This window comes from Nothobranchius furzeri, chromosome 11, assembly GCF_043380555.1.
Source record: "Nothobranchius furzeri strain GRZ-AD chromosome 11, NfurGRZ-RIMD1, whole genome shotgun sequence".
NCBI lineage: Eukaryota > Metazoa > Chordata > Actinopteri > Cyprinodontiformes > Nothobranchiidae > Nothobranchius > Nothobranchius furzeri.
Genome location: NC_091751.1, coordinates 73,500,419 through 73,525,036, shown reverse-complemented (window position 1 = coordinate 73,525,036; position 24,618 = coordinate 73,500,419).

The following is a 24,618-nucleotide window of genomic DNA, read 5'->3' as shown; positions in this document are numbered from 1 at the left end:
GGGTTTATAAAATAAATGTGGCTGTTTGTTTGATGTAGTTTAACAAGTTAACAAACTAATATCAACCACTCTGATGCCATTGAAGTAGCCGATGCATCGGGAAAGTGGAAATTCTCGGAGATCCGGTCAGCAGAGCGAGTGAGCGGACATCTGACGTATCTGAAGGTCGTAGGGCTCCTATTGGTCAGAAGATACTTCCCAGGTGGCTTCTAGTGGAGGGTGTCATGTCTGATGAGTGGGCGGTTGACTGAGTAAAAATAATTGATTGATTAAAAGAAAGATGGTTCTTTAAGTCGCAAAAATTATTCCAATGAAAAATCTGGTTGGTTCCTCATTGGATGGTCATTTAGCATGAGATGTGAACTTGGCTGAAACTCGGAGCTCCGGCTGAACTGAGGAAATGTTTATAAACTTTGGACCAACCAGCTCTGAGAAATTAAAATAGGTGTTACCAAGAGTCCTCAAACACTCCTCTTTCCTGGACGCTTAGAGTATTTAATTTAATATATAGAGTAAATAGCTAAACCTTCATTTGTTAATATACTGATATTAATATGTGATTGTAACTGCTAATAAATCATCAAGTAGCCTCATTTAATGTAATTAAGATCTGAAATAAGTTATGAAACAATTAACATTTGAATTGAGTTGGACACATAATCGGTGATAAATGATAATGATAAATGACCCGCACTTGTATAGAGCCTCTCAAAGTAAGGACTGCAAAGCGCTTTACACTACAGTGTATCATTCATCCATTCACACACACATTCACACACTGATGGTGATGAGCTACAATGTAGCCACAGCTGCCCTGGGGCGCACTGACAGAGGCGAGGCTGCCGAGCACAGGCGCCACCGGACCCTCCGACCACCACCAGCAGGCAAGGTGGGTTAAGTGTCTTGCCCAAATGATGAGTAAGTAGTACTAGGTAAGTATGGTACGGACATGGTTGGAAGGTAAGTCACAGTTGGGTAAGTATTAGTAATGACAGGTGAGTGAGGGGGCTTGCCATCAATCACACTAACTGTTGCCTGTGTGCACAGTGATGGCTGACCCAGGAAATCGTAAGTGAACACCTGATGTGGTCTTCGATCTCATGTCGACCTCTGGCCTCGGTGGGTCTCACCTGTTGGTTCTGATCAGACATGAGATTGTCTCCCAGTTCCTTCTCTGCGTGGTCAATAGTAAGTCCATCTTTCCCGTCTACGATTGGCTCCTCTTCCTGTACATGAGGTAAAATGGGATCCTCCCCTGCTTTTCCTGGTGGCCAGCGGGTTCCACCTGACACATCCTCTCTCAAATGTACTTCTGTTTCATCCGTCAACATCTGTGTGTTCTCCTGTCCTGCTCCTGACTGATGTATTGGTGGTTTGTCACCACTTGGTTCCGGCACAGTTCGTCCCACAGGTAGTCTCAACCAGTAACCTGAACAGTGTTCTTCCTCTGAGTGCATCCTGACTGTCCCACATTTGTTCATTGGTGTGGACAGCTCCCTTTCTGAGTACTATCCTCTCTCACGGGTTTAGACTCATTTTACATTTTTCCGTGGAGACACACCTCTTAACTGGTAGTTCATTTACTAACAACAGAAGATGCAGAGTATGCGTCCTCTTGCTGTCTCCACTCTCAGGCTGGACAGTGTACACTGGGTTTTGGCCTATTTCTCCCGTCACGATGTAAACACTCTTTTCCAAATAGGATCTCAACTTGCCAGGTCCTCCACGTTTACTGAGGTTTCTCACTAGGACCCGATCACTTGGTTGCAACATGACTCCCTTCACTTTCTTGTCATACCCTATTTTCCCTCTTGCGCTGGACTTCTTACTCTGTTCACTGGCAATGCGGTAGGCTTCCGCCATATGTGTTGCCCATTTCTCTGCAAAACCCTTGGGTGAGTATGTTTCTCTGTCTTCTGATAGTCTGAATAACAAATCCACCGGCAAGCGGGGATTTCGCCCTTACATAAAAAAAGGCGAGTATCCTGTGGCTTTATGGCATGCACAATTATATGCATGCACCACATGAGCCAGATGATCCTTCCACCACAGCTTTCCAGTGTCCGACAGAGTCCTTAACATTTGCAAAATGGTTCTGTTGAACCTTTCGGCTGGGTTACCTTGCAGGTGATAGGGGGACGTGCGGGAATGACCCACACCAGACAGATTTTGAAGTGTCAAACAGTTCATTCTCGAACTCCCACCCCTAGTAGTGATGTAATTTCTGTGGGTACCCAAACCGGGGAATGAAATCCTGAAAAATGCACCCCGCTGCTGTGCGTCCACTTTTGTCTTTTGTAGCATAAGCCTGAGCAAATCTTGTAAAGTCGTTTACTACAACCAAGATGTACTCATATCCTCCCGCACTTTTCTCCAAGTGTAAGTAGTCAACGCACACCAGTTCTAAAGGAGAGCTGGTGGTTATACCACCCATGGGGGCACGGACATGAGTAACGGGTGTTTTTGACATAATACTAGGGCATTTCTGGGTGACATACACCTCCATCTCTTTTGCCATGAATGGCCAATAGAACCTCTCCCTGGCTAGATGCAATACTCTTTCTGTACCCACATGCCCCATTTTGTCATTTAGTTGTTGTAGGACCAACTTCCGAAATTTCTCAGGAAGAACTAATTGTTTCCTATCTCCCGTCAATCGGAACAAGAGACCGTCTTCCAGACACAGCTTTGTCCGCTCATGTAGCAGCTTCTGAGCTGTTCTACCCACTGTCCTCTGCATTTCATCTGTTAACTTGGTTCGTTAACTCCTTCAGTTTTACCACCTGGTTGATGACGTGATCCTCCCACTGAGCTTCCACCAACTCATTGTGACTGATGCTGGGGAGGTTTGCAGTCAGTATAGGTGGTGTCTCAGCAGCCATCGCGTTGAGGGTGGCGATCCAAGCGACGTCCTTCTCCTAGGCGATCTGACTCCCGTCCCATGTAGCCCGAACTGCCTCATCTGAAAAAGTCTCATTCAGGCATATACTCCTCCATGTCCAACGGTAACCGCGTAATGTATCTGCATCTGTGTTAGCTTTCCCAGGCTGATATTTTATGTCGAATCGGAAATCAGAGAGTTCCCCCACCCACCTCTACCCAACGGCATTAAGGTTTTCTGTGCTCATAATGTAAAGGAGGGGGTTGTTATTGGTGTAAATGGTGAAATGGGGTGCGTAATACTAGTAATCTTTGAACTTCTTACTTACGACCCATTTCAGCGCGAGAAACGCCAACTTCCCACTCTGTTACCAGTAGTTACGTTCCGCTTGTGTCAAAGCTGCTACTTGTGGCTCCTAAGGCCAGATTGAAGTTGAGAGGGGACAGGGCTTTCTCTGTTGCGGGTCCGAAACTGTGGAACGCACTGCCCCTAACTATTAGGGGCTCTCCATCAGTAGCAGTTTTAAAAATGAGGCTGAAAACCTACTTTTATGATCAGGCTTTTAATTCTGTGGGTTAGCAGTTGTTAATGTTTTATATTATGTAATTCTTATTTGTGGTTTTAATTATGTCTGTGGCGCTATATGTTTTATTGTTTTATTCTTTTGTTGTACAGCACCTTGGTGGCATGCTCATGCAGCAGTAGCTCAGGTGGTAGAGCGGGTTGCCTCATGATCGGAGGGTCATGGGTTTGATTCCAGCTCCCGCCAGGGGTATCTTGCTGTTGTGTCCTTGGGCAAGACACTTCACCCAACTTGCCTGTGTTAGTGGTGGTCAGAGGGGCCGACGGCGCCAAATGGCAGCCTCGCCTCTGTCAGACCTCCCCAGGGTGGCTGTGGCTATAAATAGCTTACCATCACTAGCAGTGTGTGAATGTGAGAGTGTGTGAAAGCGTCTTTGGGTGTCTAGAAAAGCGCTATATAAGTTCAATGCATTATTATTATTATTATTATTATTATTATTATTATTATTATTATTATAAACAAAGGCTGAGTGAGTGAGTGAGTGAGTGAGTGAGTGAGTGAGTGAGTGAGTGAGTGAGTGAAAGTCTGCGATCCATAACCTATTACACATAATTTGCCATTTTGATTTAGGTAAAGGAAGGCTCCCAATCCCTTATCCGACGCATCGGTGTGCAATGTGAAAGGCAAATTAGAATCGGGGTAGGCTAGTACCGGTGAGCTCGTGAGGAGAGTAACTAGTTTTTCAAGGCTTCTTGGTGTATACTAGTCCATGTAACAGGCTCTTTTGAATGGACCTGGGTTTGTTTGCTATCCTTCCTATCGACAGAACTTAACACTGTGCCTGACTTGGTTTGTAACAACTTATAAATTGGCCAAGCTATTCTGGAGAAATCCTGTATATATGTGCGTTAATACTCGAAGAACACTGTTAATTTAACTACACCCCCCACAGTTTCGGGTGTCTTGGATGTGTGTTTTCACAGCTTCAAGATCATGCAGATCAATCACGATCTTCCCCACGTACCTCACTTTGCTTTTGAACAACTCTCCTTTTTCCAGTCGTAGTTTCACTCCGTGTTGTTGTAGGCCACGGAACACCTTTCGGAGGAATTCTACATGTTCTTCGAATGTTTTGGCATAACACAGTAGATCGTCCAAATAAGCAATGCAACATTCGTCTCGGAGGGGGCCTAGCATATCTTCCATACTCCGTTGGAAGGCGGCTGGAGCGTTGGTCAGACAAAAGGGACTCAGACCCACTCGTACAGACCCCAAGGAGTGGTAAAGGCCGTAAACTGTCGGAATCCCTCAGCCACAAAACCCTGGTGATACGCCTTTACCTGGTCAAGGATAATAAACCATGCGTAACCACTGAGAGAATCTGTCAAATCCTGTATCCTGGGAAGGGGATGCCGGTCAGAAACCGTTTTCTTGTTCAGGAGTCTATAGTCAATACATAACCGCAAAAAGCCATCTTGTTTTCTCACACAAAAACAACTGGGGCTGCATAAGGGGATTTAAATTTTACAATCCACTCTTTCACAAACAATTCCTGTATGTAATCCTTCACTTCCTTAACAAGTGGTTTTGGTATTGAGGAGTAGCCTCTCTAAACCGGTATGTTGTCACTGAGATGGATCGACATCTGGAAAGTAGGGATGCATCCAATGTCGGTACTGCCTTGAGCAAAAGCACCTGCTTCTTCACACAACATTTCGTTAACCTTTTCTTGTTGCTCGGTTGTCAGATGACTGAGATCTACTGGGGGTTGCCACGATGACTGGATTGGACACAACTGCAGACTGTCATCGTGGTTTCAGGTTCCTCCACCTCTCAAGTTGAGTCCATCTCCACCACTTTGTCAAAGCTCCGAATCATCCCCAGGAATGTTTTCCTCTGAAATGTCAGTGTGTGGTTCGTGTTGTTCCCCAGAGGTACTAATACGTAGGGGTGCTTGGTGTGGTGTACCTCGACCAGCCCCTTGCCCACGTCTAGTTCAGCGAGATGTTTGTTACTCTCATCAGATTCAAAAAGGAAAACAGTTTCTAAAGAGTTCATGTTTGAAGAGACATGGCGTTAAACCCACACAACTTGACCTGCCTGGATATTTGTCACACATCTGCCAGTGCATAGCCTCTCATTGAGATTGACAGGTATTCCTGCTTCAATAAAGTCCACCAGAAGTTCTGCTTTTTCAGCTGGAATCAATAGGGCATTGTGGAGAAGGCTTATCATTATGGGGACTGATCTCTCGGGTTGCTTCTAAATCACTTCCTCCAGCACGTTGAATCCCAATATTCAGAGGCTAGGCTATTAACACAAGATGCTAACAGCGATATAAGTATTTAACTCCATAATGTAACATTTAGCATAAGCTATCAACTATCACCACATTCATAAACTCAAGGCGCAACTGATACGGGTGGACTTTCATGCTTGGTTGCACTTTACTAATCTGAAATGCAAATAAAGAGATGGAGACATCAGAATGGTGTGGTCTCTGTGAACTGCTGCTCCCTAATGACGGTAAACAGGACACAGAGCTCCACTAGCCATCTCGCACCCACTGCCACCATGTGGAGAACCAACATGGCGGTGGTGGGAACTGCCCATTTTGTTTCAATTTATGCATTAATTTCCCTCTGGGATTAATAAAGTATTTTTGAATTTGAATTGAATTAAGAGAGAAATGGCCAGGCTTGTCCAGTATCTTTGTCTATGGTCATAAGGCCCTCAGTTGGATTTGATGTAGCCCATCTCTGTGGCCCACAGCAGCAGCCCTGCCTCCACACAACATACAGAAGTGACATGATCTATTTCTCCCATGATGAATGAAACAAATCTCCTGCGCTGTTGCCCTGTCTGCCTAATTTGTTATGACATGACACCATGTAGACTCTTTCCCACTATGATAAACTTGCTGCCTGGGTGCACCAGCAGGTAAAAGGAATGAACCTGTCAGGATGCCCCATGTCACACGTGGATTTTAGAGTGTGGCAGAACTCTGTGACGAATCAGATTAATGTTTGGGTATTTAAATGTTTCAGGAATGTTTGTTGGTGACTCCTGTTGAATTAGGCAGTGATTATAAGGTTCTCTTACAGAAAAACCCATGTAGAACTCTTTACATGTGAGCTGAACGTGGTGCTACTGGGAGTTAGTCTTTATGCTGCTCATGACTCCATTTGAATATTATTCATACATTATATTATGTATGCAATGACATTCATGCATTTACTACCTCCCTCAGCTCCCATCAAATCAAAACATTTTATAATCTCATAAATGATTATAATCTGTTTATGATAAAAGTCCAAACTCAAACACTTCAGACTGATTATCACAGTTAAAAGTTCCATAGAGACCAACTGCTGCTGCAACACTGAACAGAACTATATGCGCCTGTGTTAATCTGACTTCATTCACCCAAATATAGCTGCAGAGAGGAGAGAAAGTTACTCTGAGCCACACAGGAGGAGAAAGCCTCTCCTTTAACAGGAATAAACCTCCAATAGAACCACTCTTGATCTATTACGGTAGTGCGACCCGGGTTGCAAATGACCACAGTCACCAATTATTGTCATGTATGTATGTGTTGTGGTTATTAGCCAACAAATAATTTGTAAGCTTTACTTACCCTTTGGATTCATCAATAAAATTCGTAAATACGGAAATATTTACCGATTCATTACTTAATTAGGATATCCGTGGATATGCCTCAGGGCACCACCCCTTTTAACAGGGGAAAATTGAATCCAAACCTTTATCATTCTGTCTAAGGTTCGTAAAATTCTTTTAACGAGCGGCGGTCATATTCTAACCAACACAGACAAATTCAATTGAGACCAAACTTAATTGGTGATAACATTTATTAAGTAATATAACCACCTCAGGTCCTCCAAGGCGCTAGCCAATCAACATGTCAACCAACTGATTTTATCAAACAAACAACAAACAAGGAAACAATGGAATGATACTGTGAAGTAACAATCTAATCAGACCGGTGGAATGAGATGGTGATGTAATCAAGCAAAGGTGGGGTTGCTTGATGATGTAATCAGACAGAGATAGGCTGATTACCAAACTGGAGGGAGTTCTGAAAAACAAAATGGTGGATTCTTTGTTTGGTTGAACAAAGGATCGAAACTAGGTGTGTGTGTGTGTGGAATTTAGCCTGGCTTCCAAAACAAGTATAATCAGTGGGTGTGGGCCCCCTGATCGGACGCGTATTTGACGGTGTGAGCAACGTTCACAGTAAACTTGATCAAAACAACTTCAAATCGCTTCACAAAGCTCAAGAGAAAAACATATCAATCATAAAGGCTAATTAAATATCTAAACAGTCTGTCTGGCCTGGCCACAACGTAAAACAAACTTAGATATAAAAAAAAAAACAAGAGAAGAGGAGCTTACTTCAAGATGGTCCGTTGGCGTTTTTGATACGGAAGCGAGAGACCGTCTAGTATTTTAAAGGAGTCACGTGGTCGACCGCTTGTTTTGGACTATTAGAGAAGCGGAAGAAAAAGAGAGAGAGAAATAAATCTTGAATGAACGGACACAAGGCGTCCCTCTGTGTCCGGGGCTGAGCAGATCAGATGGCGTTGGTCCGTTGATCCCAGCAGCTAGGCCTCACACACGCGCGGTCCGGAGCGGTAGGAGCAGAGGTGGGGGTCTCCTTACACCAGGTGAACTGGACAGGGGAGAGAAAGAGTTCTGCTCTGCGCCTCGGCTTTATAGACTCGTCCAGCGGGCGGTCTCTGTAGGGGCCGGTATCCACCGGGGCCGGTCAGACTTGGCGTCGCGTGATGACGTCATCAAGCTGCTGCCGGCTGCAGAGGATCATGGGACATGGAGTCCCTGCTGGCGCTGATATTAATATGCTTTATTTTCTACGCTTCAGGGCGTAGATGACACAGTCCTTTGGAGAAAATACTGTGTAGTAATTTTCTCATGAGGGCAGGACCCCAACATATGTATGTATGTATGTATGTATGTCTGATCTCAGAATTGTGCGTACTGAAACTTTAATTTCCCTCTGGGATTAATAAAATATTATTGAATTGAATTGAACTGAATGAGCAGTCATCTGTTACGACTCACTGACGGTTGAGAAGATACACACACGCCTTTCTTCCCATAATCCAGCAGAAATATGATATTACTATTGGAACTTCCTCGGGCCGACCAGAGACAGCTACATCTATTTGTTCTGCTAATAGCCACACAATCTTGGTGATGTAAAGGTTTAAAAATAGTGTTACAAAGAATTATGTTTGGACTAGTAGAAAATGCACCATTAACCACTTTAAAGAGCAAATCACCCCCTACCAGAGGGCTTTCACATCTGGGCTAGCTCGGCGCAGCCCTGGTAGGTTAACTACAGTGGCGGCTCATCCAAAGGGTGTGCTAGGGGCCGGCGCCGCCCTAACAGTCTCACAGGAAGAAGAACAACAATATAGGAGTCACTATAAATATTTTTAAAAATACATGAAAATTTAACTAAATGCCTTTATCCTGCAAAAAAAATTGAAATAGATAAATTAATTAAGTCATATGTTAAACATGCTCATTAATTGTCTCGTCTCATCTTCCTCTGCCTATCCAGGTCCGACTGGGCAGTAGATCGACTGGTTCAACCATGTTTGAACATGGTGCTTGTTACGGCCAAACTGCGACTTGCGCAGAAGATCAATAACAGAACACCACTCAAATTCAGATTGTTCCTCCCAATCACGCCACTGAGCACCATCGGAGCACCATCTAGTACTCATCCCAGGGACTCCAAAAGGGGTGGGTACTCTGAACTGCTTTTTGGTGCATAAGCACAAACAACAGTGTAACGTCACGAAATGGCCTGATTTTGAGATCCCACGGGTCAAATGCACAGCCAGGTCAACTTACCCTGGCTATGACATATCTTACTGTATTTTCCCCTGACAGGAGTTGGAGAGTCTGCACGTAGCCCTTTAATCGGAGCCTACTTCCTCACACCAGCTGGACTGCAGAGATAATAAATGATAAACAATAAACATTTTCTCCCCCAAGGTCCATCACAGAGGAACTCTTTTAAAATAAACACCGTTAATCCAAGAAGAAGAAGAAAGAAGATTTTACAATTAAAGATAACCATTAACCTCTGTCAGTGCGCCCCAGGGCAGCTGTGGCTACATCGTAGCTCATCCCCACCAGCGTGTGAATGTGTGTGTGAATGGGTGAATGACTGATTGTGTTGTAAAGCGTCTTGGGGGATTCCAGGACTCTAGAAGGTGCTATATCAAATACAGGCCATTTACCATTAAATATTGCCATTTATAATTACAAATAATGAAAAGTTTCATTAACCTGTGCTTAATGATTGTTTAGTATGTTTACTTGAAGAGGTCATAACATTTGCACTCACAAGTAAAGCCGGGCGTACACTGTGCGACTTTTTCACTCGCAGCGTTCAGCTTCAGCTCAAACTGTACGACTTCCTCGCAGAGCAGATCTCACGAGTCATGTGCTCACACTGCACGACCCAGTTCTCGCATGCGACCTGACTGCTCACACTGTACGTCTGGTAGCAACACGTCGGCCCTAAAAATGTGCTAAAAATAGCAGTTTTTACTCAACACGTCAGACTTTTTTGTCTTGCCTGTTGTTCTTCGGGAGTGCTGCAGGACACACAGGGATTTATGGGGGTTGGATGAGGAAAACGAAATAAAGAAAGTGAATCTGTGTTTTGTGATCAGTTTAATTTGACATGAACACGACAAACACGCTTTCTTGACAATCTTTGTGAGTAAAAAAAACGTGTAGAAACAAAAATGAACAGCGTGTGTTATTAGGGAAATAGCGAGCGACCGGCCGGCGTTGATGCAGGATTGCGCGCGCATGCGCCGTGAGCGGTTCTGATACTTTTTGGATCGTAGCTGCTCGCAGCTGCTCGCAGCGCCGCTTCAACAGTGCGATACCCTCACGAGGGACGAGCGAAATATTAAACACACCAGAAGTCCCTGCGACCTCACGACTGCTGATCGGCGGCTGGTAACGTGGTGTTAATCGCCTCTCGTAACCCCCTGTACACTACACGACCGCTCGGCGCAAAACTCGCCCCGATGTCGTGGCTTCTCGCACGACTGGAAAATCGGCTCAAAAAAGTGAAAAAGTCGCACAGTGTACGCCCGGCTTAAGGTTAGGTTAATGCTAGGCCTGTCAATCGATTAAATTTTTTAATCGCGATTAATCGCATGATTGTCTATAGTTAACTCACAGTTAATCACAAACTTAATTTTTAATAACTTTTAATAATGATAAAAAATTAATTCAATGTGGAGTGAACAAGTATAATTTTTATGTTAATATGTTTATTATAACTGGTGCAAATTCAAACATAAAAAGTTCAGAATCTTCATGAGAAAAACAAAAATATTCAAAGTGCAATTAAGCATAACCTTCCTCACAATAACAGTTTTACCTTATATGGTTCCACCCAGATAAGGACTCACAAAATCAACACATGAGAATAAAACTAGGACAAAGAGAGGTGCGTGATATAGAACCAGGACTCTGCCTGTGTGTTTTAAACATAGCTTATTGTTTCTGGTGAACAAAAAAAGGAAACACTTATGGGTTTATTTTTTCTTTCCTATCCCAATGAACCTCTCCAGGTTATTTTTTGGGCTCCCCAGCTACTTTTTTGTACTTAGCCAGTTGCTCAAGCAGACGAGCATTTTCACATTTTCAGAAGAAGTGCAGCTCGTTTCTTCTGAACAACATGCCCAGAAAGTGATAATAACCTCTCACATGGTATGGATGCGGCAGGTGTTGCCAAGTACTTCTGTGCACGGGATGCCATCACACTGTGTGCACCTTCATGTCTGGACCACCATTTCTGGGGAGTCCTCTGTATCAATAGTAGGATCTGCCTTGTATCGATCCAAAGATCTCTCTATACGGTCCTCTTCTTCATCAGATGAAGAATACTGGAAAAGCATGAGGACTGTTTTTTTCTTGGGGGGCTCCGATGTTGCTGAATCTTCAGGTTGTGCTGGTGTCTGCCTCTCCCTTAGCAAAGCAGTGATCAGTCGCCACACTTCAACCCTGTCAGGTTTGCTAAGACACTTGAGATCCTTAAACCTAGGATCGAGTGCAGTTGCAACCTTGAGCCATGTGATGTTAGCTTTATCCTTGCGCTTCTCTATTTCTGTTTTGAGAGTCTCTTTAAAGTTCACCATGTAAGCTGGGTCCTCCTCAGAGACCTCCAATACTCGCAGGAGGTGGCACAATGCTGGCAACACCACAGAGCAGGAAACAAACTTCTCTCCTCCCAGAAGATCAGTGATGTATCTTCAGTAAAACCGATTAAATTTCAGTCAGAAACAGAGAAACCGATCACCTAGACTAAATTACTTCCACCCCCCTCCCTCCCTCCCTCCCTACACACACACACACACACACACACACACACACACACACACACACACACACACACACACACACACACACACACACACACACACACACACACACACACACACACACACACTTTATTAACAAAAGACTGATAAATACAGGAGTTTCATACCTGCAATGCTCCAGCACCGTTTCCAACTTTTTCAGTTTTTCCAGCTCAGCTGATGTTGGCATTGTGATGGTGGTTGCTTGTTGGGCCAGTTCAGCTCTCAGTGGTTCCTGATTACTCAGAACACGCTTGATCATCTCTAGAGTACTATTCCATCTTGTTGACACATCCTGGGTGAGCGACTCTTTCTTGATGGAGTGTGCAATTTGTTTTTGTTCAAGTTCCACTGCATTTGCTGGGCTGTGCTTGAAATGATCAACAACTTTTCTGCATTTTGTCAATGCACTGTCAAATGGACTGTTCTGTAGAGAAACTGCAATAGCTCGATGCAGGCTGTGTGCATTGCAAGGCATATGCTCAAATGGTAGTTGCCTCGCCACAGCAATCATGTTGCGTGCACTATCTGTGGTCAGTGTGCTGACTTTAAGTTCAATGTTCCACTGCCGGGCTACTTGCATAAAGTGTTCAGCGCATGTGTCGGCAAAATGTCTGTCCTCTGTTTTCATAACAGTCAAAGCATGTGACCGAAGTTCCCAGTTTGATGTAAAATAATGTGCTGTTACCCCGAGATAGCTGTGATTACTCAGAGACGTCCAGTAGTCCCCTGTTAGGGCAACTGTTTTTGTCTGACTCAATGTCTCCTCCACCTTTGCTTTTTTATCTTGATACAGTTTTTGTATATTGGTAACCGTGGTGGCTCTCGAAGGTAATTCATACGTGCTGTCGCTTGATGCAATGCGAATTACGTCAAGTAGTCCTTCATCCTCCACAATGTTAATCGGTCTGCAAGCTGTAGCTACTCATTTAGCAATGGCTGTTGAAAGCTTACACAATGTCGAATTGTCCAGGCGTCTCTGCTGAAAACTTTCCAGCGTGGTTTGCTTTCGGCGAGGAGGAGGGCTCTCTGCATCAGCTGTATGTTTCGCCAGCAGGTGGTATTTGACTTGAAGTACGATGATAGCTCAGTTCACATCGACAGTAAACACAAATGACTTTTGTCTTATCAGTTGTACCATCCATTCAAAAGACCATTTTTGCGTTCCATGCTCTACCTAGCATCCGCCGACTGAACATTAACGTTCTTGTTTATGTAGGCTATGGAATGCCAGGAGGGCAAAAAGGAAAGTACGGAAGCCTGCGCGTTAATTGCACGTTAATTAAATTAATGCTGTTAAAAGGAGCTTTGCATTAATGCATTAAAAACACATTTATTTTGACAGCCCTAGTTAATGCATGACACATAAGTTAACCTTTTTCCCACATTCGGAGTCTCCATCACAGAGGGTGTCTCTGCGATGCTTGGTAACATTGCTCAAACTTGTCAGCCCCTGATTGGCTGGCCAAACCATAATATCAATTCTTTAAAACCAGATGGCTTTCAGTAATTAGTCAGTTCTAGAGCGAGCTTCAGACCGGCCATCTTTAGCACCCCTCAAACCAGAAGGACTTTGACACGTCATCAAAACCTTAAAACCTTTTTCGCACCTGCGAAGCTGACCCAACAAGACAGTTTCCTGCAGAACAAAGCTGACTCAAAACTCCTTCCGAGTTATTTTTAAGACACTCAGTTTCATCTATCGTTGTGACCCGGGAGATATCCCAGGACTGATTTGGCTGCATCGAGGTTTTTCTACGAGCCAGGTGCAGTGGGGTCATCGGCCAACATCTCGGATCCAACAGGGGTCTTCCAGAACGGGTGAGGTAGACACAGCGAGATAGTGTCTGAATGTGGTTCTGATAATAACATCTTTATAGCTTATATGCAAACCAAAATCTTTCCATCTAGAACTCAGCTCTGAGAATGTAGATTCTGAATAAGTTTTATTCACACATAGGTTCCAGACACCCATCTTGTAGTTTGCATCCACTGACAGTAAATAATAGTGTCAAGTCTTGTCAAGTCTTAATGTTTTGTAAAATAAATTCTTATTTTGCTTATAAACCTGACTGTTTCTTGATTCACAGCGAAGTGTGTACAGTCCCTGATAAACAAAGAATCCTAGAATCTTCTGCCTAATCATCTTAAGACCAAGCAGTGGATAATCTATATTTATATAGATGATCAGAGCTATTGGTCCCAAGTAGTGGTAGTAATAATTATAAATAGCTTAAAGCAATTTATTTAATCCAAAATACCCTCTATTATCATTACAACAGTAAGGACTCGATTCCCTACCTGAAGGCGCAGGGATACTACCCTTTCGTCCCCCGGAGAAAATCCCAATATGCAGGCAGAGAGTCTTGGGGCTAACAGAAAGCCCACCCCAGCCCTCCGCCTCTCATCCTGAGCAACTCCAGCATAAGACGACGCCCCTTTTCAAGACTAATCTTCAAGAAAAAATAAATAAAACTTTTTTTCCCACAAAAATAAACAATAATGAACAAGAGTCTGCTTCTAGACCTGCAGAAAGAGAGAGAGAATAGAAAAAAATGGGACACACAACAATACATCAGGAGCAAGCTATCACTGTGTCAGCCTGATGAGGAAATATATAATCAACATTGTTTAACTGAACAATCACACGATAATAAATCATAGTGCATTTAGTGCCCACCACAGCCTTAAGACCTGTGTTGAACGTGCTCAAGTCCATACTTTTGAGAGCACCTGTGTGTGTACACGCGCTTGTTTACGTAAGGTTTCTCTATAAAAGCGTCCAATAGAGAGTGTGAGGGACCACAGATCTGCCCCCCAAAGATGTGTAGGAGACGGAGGGAGCTCCAAGTCCCAGAGATCCAGGCGCTGCCCCAGAGCACAGGAACCCCAAGGAGACTGCAACCAGAAAGGCCCTCGCCCCCCTTGAGAGGCACAGAGGATCGCCCCGGGGGGCCACAACCAGCAGCCGGCAGAGTCCCGGGATATATCAGCGGCAAGCCCACAGGCCCGCCCGCAGCCTCCCACCACCTAGCCAGCCGAGCCCGGGACCCAGCGACCCTAGACTCAGGGGCGACCACCCCCCGCCGCGGACCCAGCAGAGCCCAGGGACCCAGGCCCCACCAGACAGCCACCGAGATTGATCAGGCAGATGCCAAAAATCTTAAACCCCCTGACCCGGGAGCCACGAACACTCAGGCTGACCAAGGCACCGCACTCCAATCCAGGTGTGGCAGGGGGAGGGGAGACGAAGATCTAAATCATCAAAAGAAGTCCCAGGAGAGGGGAGGAGTCAAAGGCCCCACCTGACATATGCAGTCATACACAAACACAGTCACACACTCCCTCCCTCATGCTCACACATGCACATACAACCAAAGACTTACAAAAATGCACGCCGGACACCCACTCAATCTCCCCATACACACCCTATTCACTCTGGTCCCGGTACTGCTGCACATTGGGTACAACCATCACCGGTTACCAGAGTTTGACCCTTTCTGCTGGGGTGCTGATGAGCAGGCACCCCCGCCCAACGCTGAGCACAGCAACCCACCACCCCAGACCCCAACCAGACGACCAGATCTCCCTCCTAGCCTCCAGCCCCAGGAAGCCAAGCAACAACAGAGGTGGCTAAGACCCCTAGTCTCCCTCCGCCTGCTCCAATATAGTGTTGTGTGATCATGAGGTGTATTCCATGGCTGTGGTGAGTGGGCAGTGCGGGCATCATCCAGCATATGCCAGCGGATACCACCGCACCACCCCACTTACACCCTCAGCCATCAGTGTCTAAGTGCGGTTTAAAATTGGAAGTGGGCACCGGCACTCGGGATGAGGCTGAAATATCCCCATGCCAAATGCCGTTGAATGTGCTCACTCCCAAGGCCCTAAGTGTGTTTTTGCGTGGAATGTCGTCGGTGGAAGTGTTTAAGGTGCAAATAAAATTGGGGGGCAGGTTGCCACAGGCATGCGGAAATGGGGTCCATACCGGCACTCCCTGACTTGCCCACCCCCCAAGGTCCTATGTGTATGTTTGTGTGATGATGTGAGGGAGCAGGAGGAGAGAAGTATGCGGGGATGGGGAGGAATGGCTGGTTGGGCTTAGCCCTCCAGGGAGCCAGCTCCCCTACTGGCCCCAATAGGCACCTCTGTTGTCAAACTGCCACCCAGGGCATGGAGACCCCAGCCCATCCTGCCAGGGCCCAAAGCAGCAGCATTACAGAGCCTCACGGAGTCCGAGGGCACCAACCCAGCCCCACCCCAGCAGAATATCTATGCCCACCCCTGCATTTGCACAACTTCCAGAATATATAAGACATGGGACATCCAGGTAAGGTTGGGTCCTCCCCCTCCTGGACCTCCCCCTCCCCTGTGATGGAACGGCAGAGGAGCCAAGGTCTACCTGAGGCCCCCGGACCCGGGCCAGGCACTGCTGCGTGTCCCTGCCTTCTTCCCGGCAGCATACATGTTAGGACCCGACCCCCAAGGCCCCGCCCAGATCCCCACACAGGGCCGGCCACCCCCAAACCCCGAGCCCCCATGCCCCCACCCAGACCCACCCAGGGGCCTTGCAGCCGCCAGGCAGTGACCCATGGCCGCCGCCAAGATCCCCAAGGGGCCCCACTCACAACCGCCAGTAGTCCACCCCCTGAGGCAACCCAAGCACCTCCAGAGGGGGGCAACGGCCCCCCAGTCCCAGACACCCCCAGTGAACCCACCTCCAGGGAACATCCGGATACTCCAAACTCAGACCCCACACACCCCCACCCACACCATACCGCAGGACAACATCAACGGCCCCCCACCCTCGCTATGTGATGGAACCGATCAAAGGAGCCCAGAGAGATTGATCTGAAGTGGAAGCAGAGGCTATATCAAGTGTAATATGATCTAACAAAAGATTTCTATACTGGTTAATGCAGAGACTTTCTCTATTTTTCAAATTCAAGAGGATAGTTTTCTTAGCGATGCATATGGCAGTCAGAACCACGTGAACCAAAGATGTTGCAATCGGGACATCGTCCAGCTTCCCCAGTAAACAAAGAGAGGGGGTGGTTGGGATATGACATTTCAGAGACTTTGACAGATCCTCACATACTCTACCCCAAAATTCCTGGACAGGTGGGCAGGACCACAGTGCATGAATGTAATTGTCAGGAATGTTGTTTCTGCAGTGTGTACAGGTGTCAGATGACACAAACCCCATCTTGAACATCCAATGACCTGTATAGTGTACTCTGTGTAGAATTTTGTTCTGAATTAATTGTAAATTGGGGTGTCTGATCATTTTAAAAGTTTTTAAACAAGTTTGGGACCAGAAGTTCTGGTCAAAGCTGACAGATCGATCCACCTCCCATTTTTCAATAGGGATTACTATTCTATCGTCTATTTTGGAAAGTGTCTTATATACTTTAGACAGTAGTTTGGGGGGTTTGTGATTATAGAAGTCTAATACCCTTGGTGGTGTTTGTAATTCTATTTTATTGAGCTTAAATTTTTGTTTGACTACAGATTCAATTTGGTGATATTCTAAAAAGCTATTCTTATCTATTCCAAATTGGGAGACTTTTGGATTAAATGAGATGAAGTCCAATCCTTCATATATGTGATCCAGGTATAGGATTCCTTTATTTTTCCAGTCCAGAAGGTTCATCATTTTATTCTTTTGCAAAATATCAGGATTATTCCAGATAGGTGTGCGTCTGCATGGTACTAGTGAAGACTCTGTCATTTTAAGATACTCCCACCATGCTGTCAGAGAGGTGCTGATACTAATACTTTTGAAGCCTTCATGTTTTCTTATGCTTGAGCTAATAAATGGTAAGTCTGAAAGCTCTATCGTATTGCAAAGTGTCTGTTCTATATCTAACCAGGACTCATCCAGTGGGTTATCTAGCAACCATCTTGGTATAAATTGCAGTCTGTTGGCTAAGAAATAATAATGAAAGTTGGGTAAATCCAGCCCTCCTCTGTCTTTGTCTTCTGAAGCGTTTTTAAGCTAATTCGTGGGGGTTTATCCTGCCAAAGGAATTTAGTAATTGAGGAGTCCAGAGATTTAAACCAGTCAGCTGGTGGTTTGTTTGGGATCATCGAGAATAAGTAATGAAAGGTGATGTTCCTCACCGTTTCCTCCGGTACCTTCATGTGAGTGTGGAGAAAGCTCTTGATGGTTTGTTCACAATCCTCCGCTTCTCCTCCGGTCTGCTCTGGGAGGCCTGCGAACTCCAGGTTATCTCTCATGCTGCGTGACTGGAGATCCAGAACCGTCTCCTTTAGAGCTTTATTGTCCTGGGAGATCCGATCTAATCCTGCAGTTTAGGAGGAAACCGATTCCCGCAGAGACGCGTTCTCAGCCGCGAGTCGCTCCACCTGCTCCTGGCTAAACTCCAGAGATGTTCGGAGGTCCTGGAACTCCTTGTGAAGCACCTCAAGCAGGTGGAGCCGTCCCTCAAATCCCAGAAGCCGTTTATCTATGGACTGTAGTAGATCTAAGACATCCTTGTGGAGAGATGAGGCCTCGGGCGAGTCCTGGGGACGGCTCCTCTTGGTCAACGGCGTTTCCGCCTCAGCTGCTGCTGCTTTCTTCGGTCCCATGACAAAAAACTCAAAAACCTCGTCAATATATGTTTGCAAATTTTCCAGATTTTCTCCACTTACCTCCAGATTGAGTGTGTTATATTTACCTGAGTGTGTTATATTTACCAGATTTATTAATTTTTTTGCGTTGTCAGTGAGTAAATTAGGCGAAAATCTGTCTTAATTGTTTGTGGAAGTTGATTAACAAGCTGCCATCTGCTTCAAGACGCCGCCGTGTGTCCGGTGATCGTGCCGTCAGCACATGCACATGCTCCTACTGCTCTTCACGGACATCTTTACCATCTCCCTGGAGACCTGCCATGTTCCAGCCTGCTTTAAGCTGTCCACCATTGTCCCTGTCCCTAAGAAACCCCGTATCACTGGACTGAATGATTACAGGCCTGTGGCGCTGACGTCTGTAGTCATGAAGTCTTTTGAGCGCCTGGTCCTCCCTCATCTCAAGTCCTTCACCTCCCCCCTCCTGGACCCTCTGCAGTTCGCATACAGAGCTAATAGGTCTGTAGACGACACCATCAACCTGGCCCTCCACTTCATCCTGCAGCACCTGGACTCCCCGGGAACCTACGCTAGGATCCTGTTTGTGGACTTCAGCTCTGCGTTCAACACCATCCTGCCTGCTCTGCTCCAGGACAAGCTCTCCATGCTCAACGTACCCAACTCCACCTGCAGGTGGATCACTGACTTCCTGATGGACCGAAGGCAGTGTGTGCGCCTGGGGAAGAATGTCTCCACCATTCAGACAATTAGCACAGGATCTCCACAGGGCTGTGTACTTTCTCCTCTGCTCTTCTCCCTGTACACAAGCTGCTGCACCTCGAGCCATGACTCCGTTAAACTGATCAAGTTTGCGGACGACACCACCCTCATCGGGCTCATCTCTGATGGTGATGAGTCCGCCTACAGGAGGGAGGTGGAACGGCTGGTGTACTGGTGCAGCAGCAACAACCTGGAGCTCAATGCTCAGAAGACAGTGGAGATGATTGTGGGCTTCAGGAAAGTCACAGCCCCATCTCTCCCCCTCGTCCTGACCGGACACCCCCGTCACCACTGTGGACTCCTTCCGCTTCCTCGGAACCACCATCACACATGACCTTAGGTGGGAGCCATCCATCAGCTCCCTGATCAGAAAGGCCCAGCAGAGGATGTACTTCCTGCGGCAGTTGAAAAAGGCCAAGCTGCCGGCCCAGATGATGGTGCAGTTTTACACGGCCATCAATGAGTCCATCCTCACCTCCTCCATCGCTGTGTGGTACGCTGGAGCCACGGTGAGGGACAAACATAGACTGCAGCGCATTGTGCGCTACGCTGAGAAGGTGATTGGCTGCAGCCTTCCATCTCTCCAGGACCTGTACGTCTCCAGAACTCAGGGGCATGCAGGCCGGATAGCAGCTGACCCTTCTCACCCGGGACACAGACTTTTCGAGCCGCTTCCCTCAGGCAGGAGGTTACGGTCCATCCGGACCAGAACCTCCCACCATAAGAACAGCTTCTTTCGATCTGCCGTTAGACTTGTGAACAGATTATAAACACACAACCATGTTCGTCTGCTGTACTTGACATAACGTCACGTTATCGGCCATGTTACCATTACCTGCCTTTTTTATAGCTGAATGTTTTATGCTAGTTTTATTATATTTTATTGTACTTATTCTATTTTTGAAATTTATTATTCATGTTATATGTAGCACATTAGTACCGAAACAAGTTCCTAGTTTGTGAACTGCTTGTTCACTGACAATGGCAATAAACCTTTTCTGATTCTGATTCTGAATGTTCTCGGCCCGATGGCGTAAAGTCCTGATGACTAACATTTAGTGCTCCAGTGGGTGATGTGAGTGGAAATGCAGATACTTGTCTGTGTGAGTTAGTTTTCTGTAGACTTCCATGCTGAGACTTCCATCTTGTTCAGTTAGCACAGCACAGTCCAAAAAGAGCAGTTGGTGTTTGTGAGTATCTTCCCTGGTGAACTTGATGTTCTTGTCCTTGACATTAATGTACTTGGTAAAGTCTTCTACTTCCTTCGTGAGCATTTTGAGCCATGTGTCGTCCACATACCTGAACCAGTGGCTTGGTGTTCCATGGTAGGAGTTCAATGCTCTGGTTTCCACTTCCTCCATGTAGATGTTGGTGATGATAGGTGACACTGGGGAGACCATGGCACATCATGTTTTTGCCTGTAAAACTTGTCGTGTTTGAAGTAGGTGGTAGAAAGGCAGAGGTCCAAGAGGGCACAGATCTGGCCTGGAGTCAGTTTTGTCCTCTCGTTTAAGGAATCATCTTCTTCCATCCGTTTCCTAACTGCTTCCACGGCTTCGTCTGTGGGTAAACATGTGAAGAGTGAAGTGACATCAGATGAGACGATGGTGTCCCCTGGGGCCAGTTTGAGATCTTGAACTTTCTTTCGAAATCCACCTAATTCTGTACGTGATCTTGGGTCGTTCCAACCAACGGGGCCACTATGGTGGAGAGATGTTTTAGATAACTGTATTCTAAATACCACGTTTAAAAATAGTAACCGTAACAGATTACAGTTACTCATTTATTGTTGTAAATATGTAACGGCGGTGCAAGTATTGCGTTACCCCCCAACACTGCACACACACACACACACACACACCAATAATGGCTAGTCGAGCTTCTGTTAGACTGGGCCTCGGGCCGGTCACAGCCGTACCTTACACCCTATTGATCGGCTTGTTGCTAAGCATGGCCCAGAGCCCTTCATCCCGTCTCCATCTCTCCCTCTCTCCATGTTTTTGATCCAGTAAAGTTATAGCTGTACTCATGTCAGCTGGGTAATTATCATTGATTCGTTGCTCTGGACAGTGACAAACTCTGCTGTTACTTTGGCTGATCTGGAATCTATCACGTCCTACGTCACAGGGCTGTAGACCTGACCTGAGCCGGAGATTTATAGCATAAAAATCATAAACACCATCATCGTATTGCTTTCATCAAGGATTCATTTGCGGGTGAGGGGAGAGAAAAGGAGGAAACGAGGAGATGGCTTTTATACTTCAACTAATCAATCAGTGTAACATGAGCATGGTTTTTACATTAGATCCTAAATGTAAATAATTTTGTAATTTCAATTTATTGTTTTTCACCCCTTGGCTCCTGTATTATTATTAACGTATTACACATGCACTAATAAAATAATTATTACTATTATTTGTGATTTCACTGATTGTTAGCTTCATACTATTTATATACTTGTGTTTCTGTGTCTATGTTGCACAAACACTGGGTCTCCAATTTTGGCCGGTGTCTGAGTCGGCGGAGGTGAATAATGGCCGGTCTCTTATTGTGGCCGGGTGGAATGTGGTAACAAGCAAGTACGGGGGGCGGTTGTGTCATCGTCTCACTTTTGATTTGCCAGTGATAGACAGCGAAGGTAACTTTAACCGTGCGGAGACGAAGAGGAGGCGAAAATTTGATATCAAGTTCAAAGAGAACGTGCTGATTATGCTGCAGAACACTCTGGGGAGCAGTAGCAGGGGTTGTATGAACTAGTCGACTTCACTATAGTGACGTTTTATGCCTGTCGTCGACTAGTCGCTGTCACGTGATAATGACCGGCAAGATGCAGCCCTCGGAAAAGACAGCAGCCTGCTGTCAGCAGGTGACAAGCTCCTGCGCTCGGGGGGGCAACGCGCTGTGCCAGAGCGTCGGTACTGACACACGATCGTTCATGTCGGCTCATTTCCTTTAACGTTTTCTGTCTTGTATTTTTGCCTGATGTGTTTCGCTGCTGTGCAGCGGGGCACATCACCTTGTCATCCGACGCACTGATCACTGATGCGGCCGCCAAGCAGCGAGCACTCCGCTGTTTTTGCGGTAGGTAGATCTGCCTCCTGAGCACGGCCACAGTAACAATCAGGTGTTGCCAAAATATTTAACACGCAATCGTTCATGTCGGTTCATTTCCTTTGATGTTTTCTGTCTTTTATTTGCACCTGATGCGTTTCGCTGTGGAGCGGGGTGCATCAACTTGTCATCCGGTGACGCACCAATCACTGATGCGGCCCGCGGCACTCCGCTGTTTTTGCGGTCGGTAGATCTTTTAGAACTGCAGTTCAAAGGTAACTCATGAGGTGAATATATATGAACCCAGGTAGCAGTTTCTCTTTAGGACTGAGAGGAGATGCAGGAAGATAATAAACAGACAGGACAGAAAAATAGTCAAATAACAACAAGTTAGTTTTTGTACCTGCTGGTTGCAACAAACAGACACCATTGAAGGTCATCAGAAGTGAGGAACAGAAAATGAAATAATTATTTTAATGTTTAGAGCAGCAGGAACTCCGAGAGGCTGCAGGCGCATCAGTGAGTTTGCGGCCGCTGCGCAGGGGGAGGGGGGAGAGGGCTGAAGCAGGGGGAGGGGGGAGATAGCTGAAGCAGAAACTACCGTTGTTAAAAGAAATGTGTTTAACTTTGAAAATGTGGGCGCAATTTTAATTGTCAAAAACTCCAGCGAACCATTAGTTCATTTCGCTCAAATAGAAATAGAGGCCTGCCTCTAATACTGGCCCTCCTTCCAATAAAGGCCCGGAGCTTGATGAGCTTGAGTCAAATACAGGCCTGTATTAGAGGATTTACGGTAATGTGCTTAATTTAAACCTGTGGTGCACCATCTCACCACCCTATTGATCCTCATGTTAAAAATGTCACCTTTACAGCAGAAATATGATGTTTAAGGCCTGGTTCAAAAACATTGTAGGTTAGATCTAGTTTACATCCATGACAACTCTGAGGGGGTGACTTTATTTGTAACTCTTCTGTTTAAGTGGAAATTAATGCTTGAAATTCTGAATAACTAATGAGCTTCAGAGCCACGTGACTTCAGAGCTAGCTCCAGGGGAAGGCTATTAACAGCTTGGTCAAACGTGGCTGCTGGCTGGATAAGAAACTTGAGCGTTTGCCCGTCTTCTGTCTTCTGCCTGAGAAGAGATGCTAGAGCAGGCGGCTAGCTGTTATCGTTTCCCGGGGAAGCTGACGGGCGGACTCTGATCTGAAAGGCCAGGTCTCCCAGTCGCAGCGTTCTGGCTCTGCTTGTAATTTAACAGTGCCAGTCCATATTAGATCTCGACAGGAAACCAGTGAGGAAATAATGACTGAATGAATGACTGATTGTGTTATAAAGCGCCTTGGAGGTTCCAGGACTCAAGAAGGTGCTATATCAAATACAGACCATTTTTAATATTTCCACATAATCCAGTCCTCTCTGACCACTTTCTGATAACCTTTGAGTTTTTTATAACTGAGTTCTTGAGACATGATGACTAACCCCAAGCACGAGGTGGGTAGAAGAACCTTGGTGCAACCAAATCGGTCCTGAGATGTCTCCGGGTCACAACGACTGATGAAACTGGTTGCGTCTCAAAAAATCAATAACTCTGAAGGAGTTTTGCGTCAGCTGGTGGCAGGTGGCGTTTATTCGGAGCGATTCTATCGGCATGACAAAACAGCTTAGGTGGAGGCTTCGGGCGGCCGACCCTCATCCTCTGGGACTCTAGTGCCACAGAGAGATTTTGGTTGGTTCAGAACTGAGGAGTTTGAACTGAGGAGTTTGGTTTTAACAAAACCTCAGGACACGCCCTCTCAGAGATAGAAAGCTTTGGTTATGGACATCGACATATATACTGGACAATTAATTTCCATAGGCTCCAATATCACTTTTTTGAGGCCAAATGGGAGGTGGCCCCCACCGCCATTTTGACCGTGTCACAGGTTCCGTCAAGCCCAGACAATTCCATAAAAGGGAAGAGAGGAGGAGCTGAGGGTGGGGCTGTAAGGCTGGGATCAACTGACGACACCCGGTCGAACTAGCTACAAGCTAACCTGAAGCTAACCCAAAGCTAATGCGGAGGTGGGAGCTAAGCTAACGGAGGTAGCAACCTAGCTACAACCGGAGTTAACTGCACAACACCAGAGCTTCTGAGTCAGAGATACGCCGGGCTGACCGCTGGGTAAAACCGGGTGGAACACAGAGGTCTCCAAGACCATGTCTCGGAGAGCTCCACAAGCCGGCAGCCGCACAGCATACAGAAGCCGCGATCAGATAGATGCGCAGAGCTATGTGTAATGTTTAACTATGACAAGAGTCATGTGCACTTAGTCAGCTCACATAGGTCACAGTAACTACGTTAAAGGTAACTGCACTCAATTCAATTCAATTC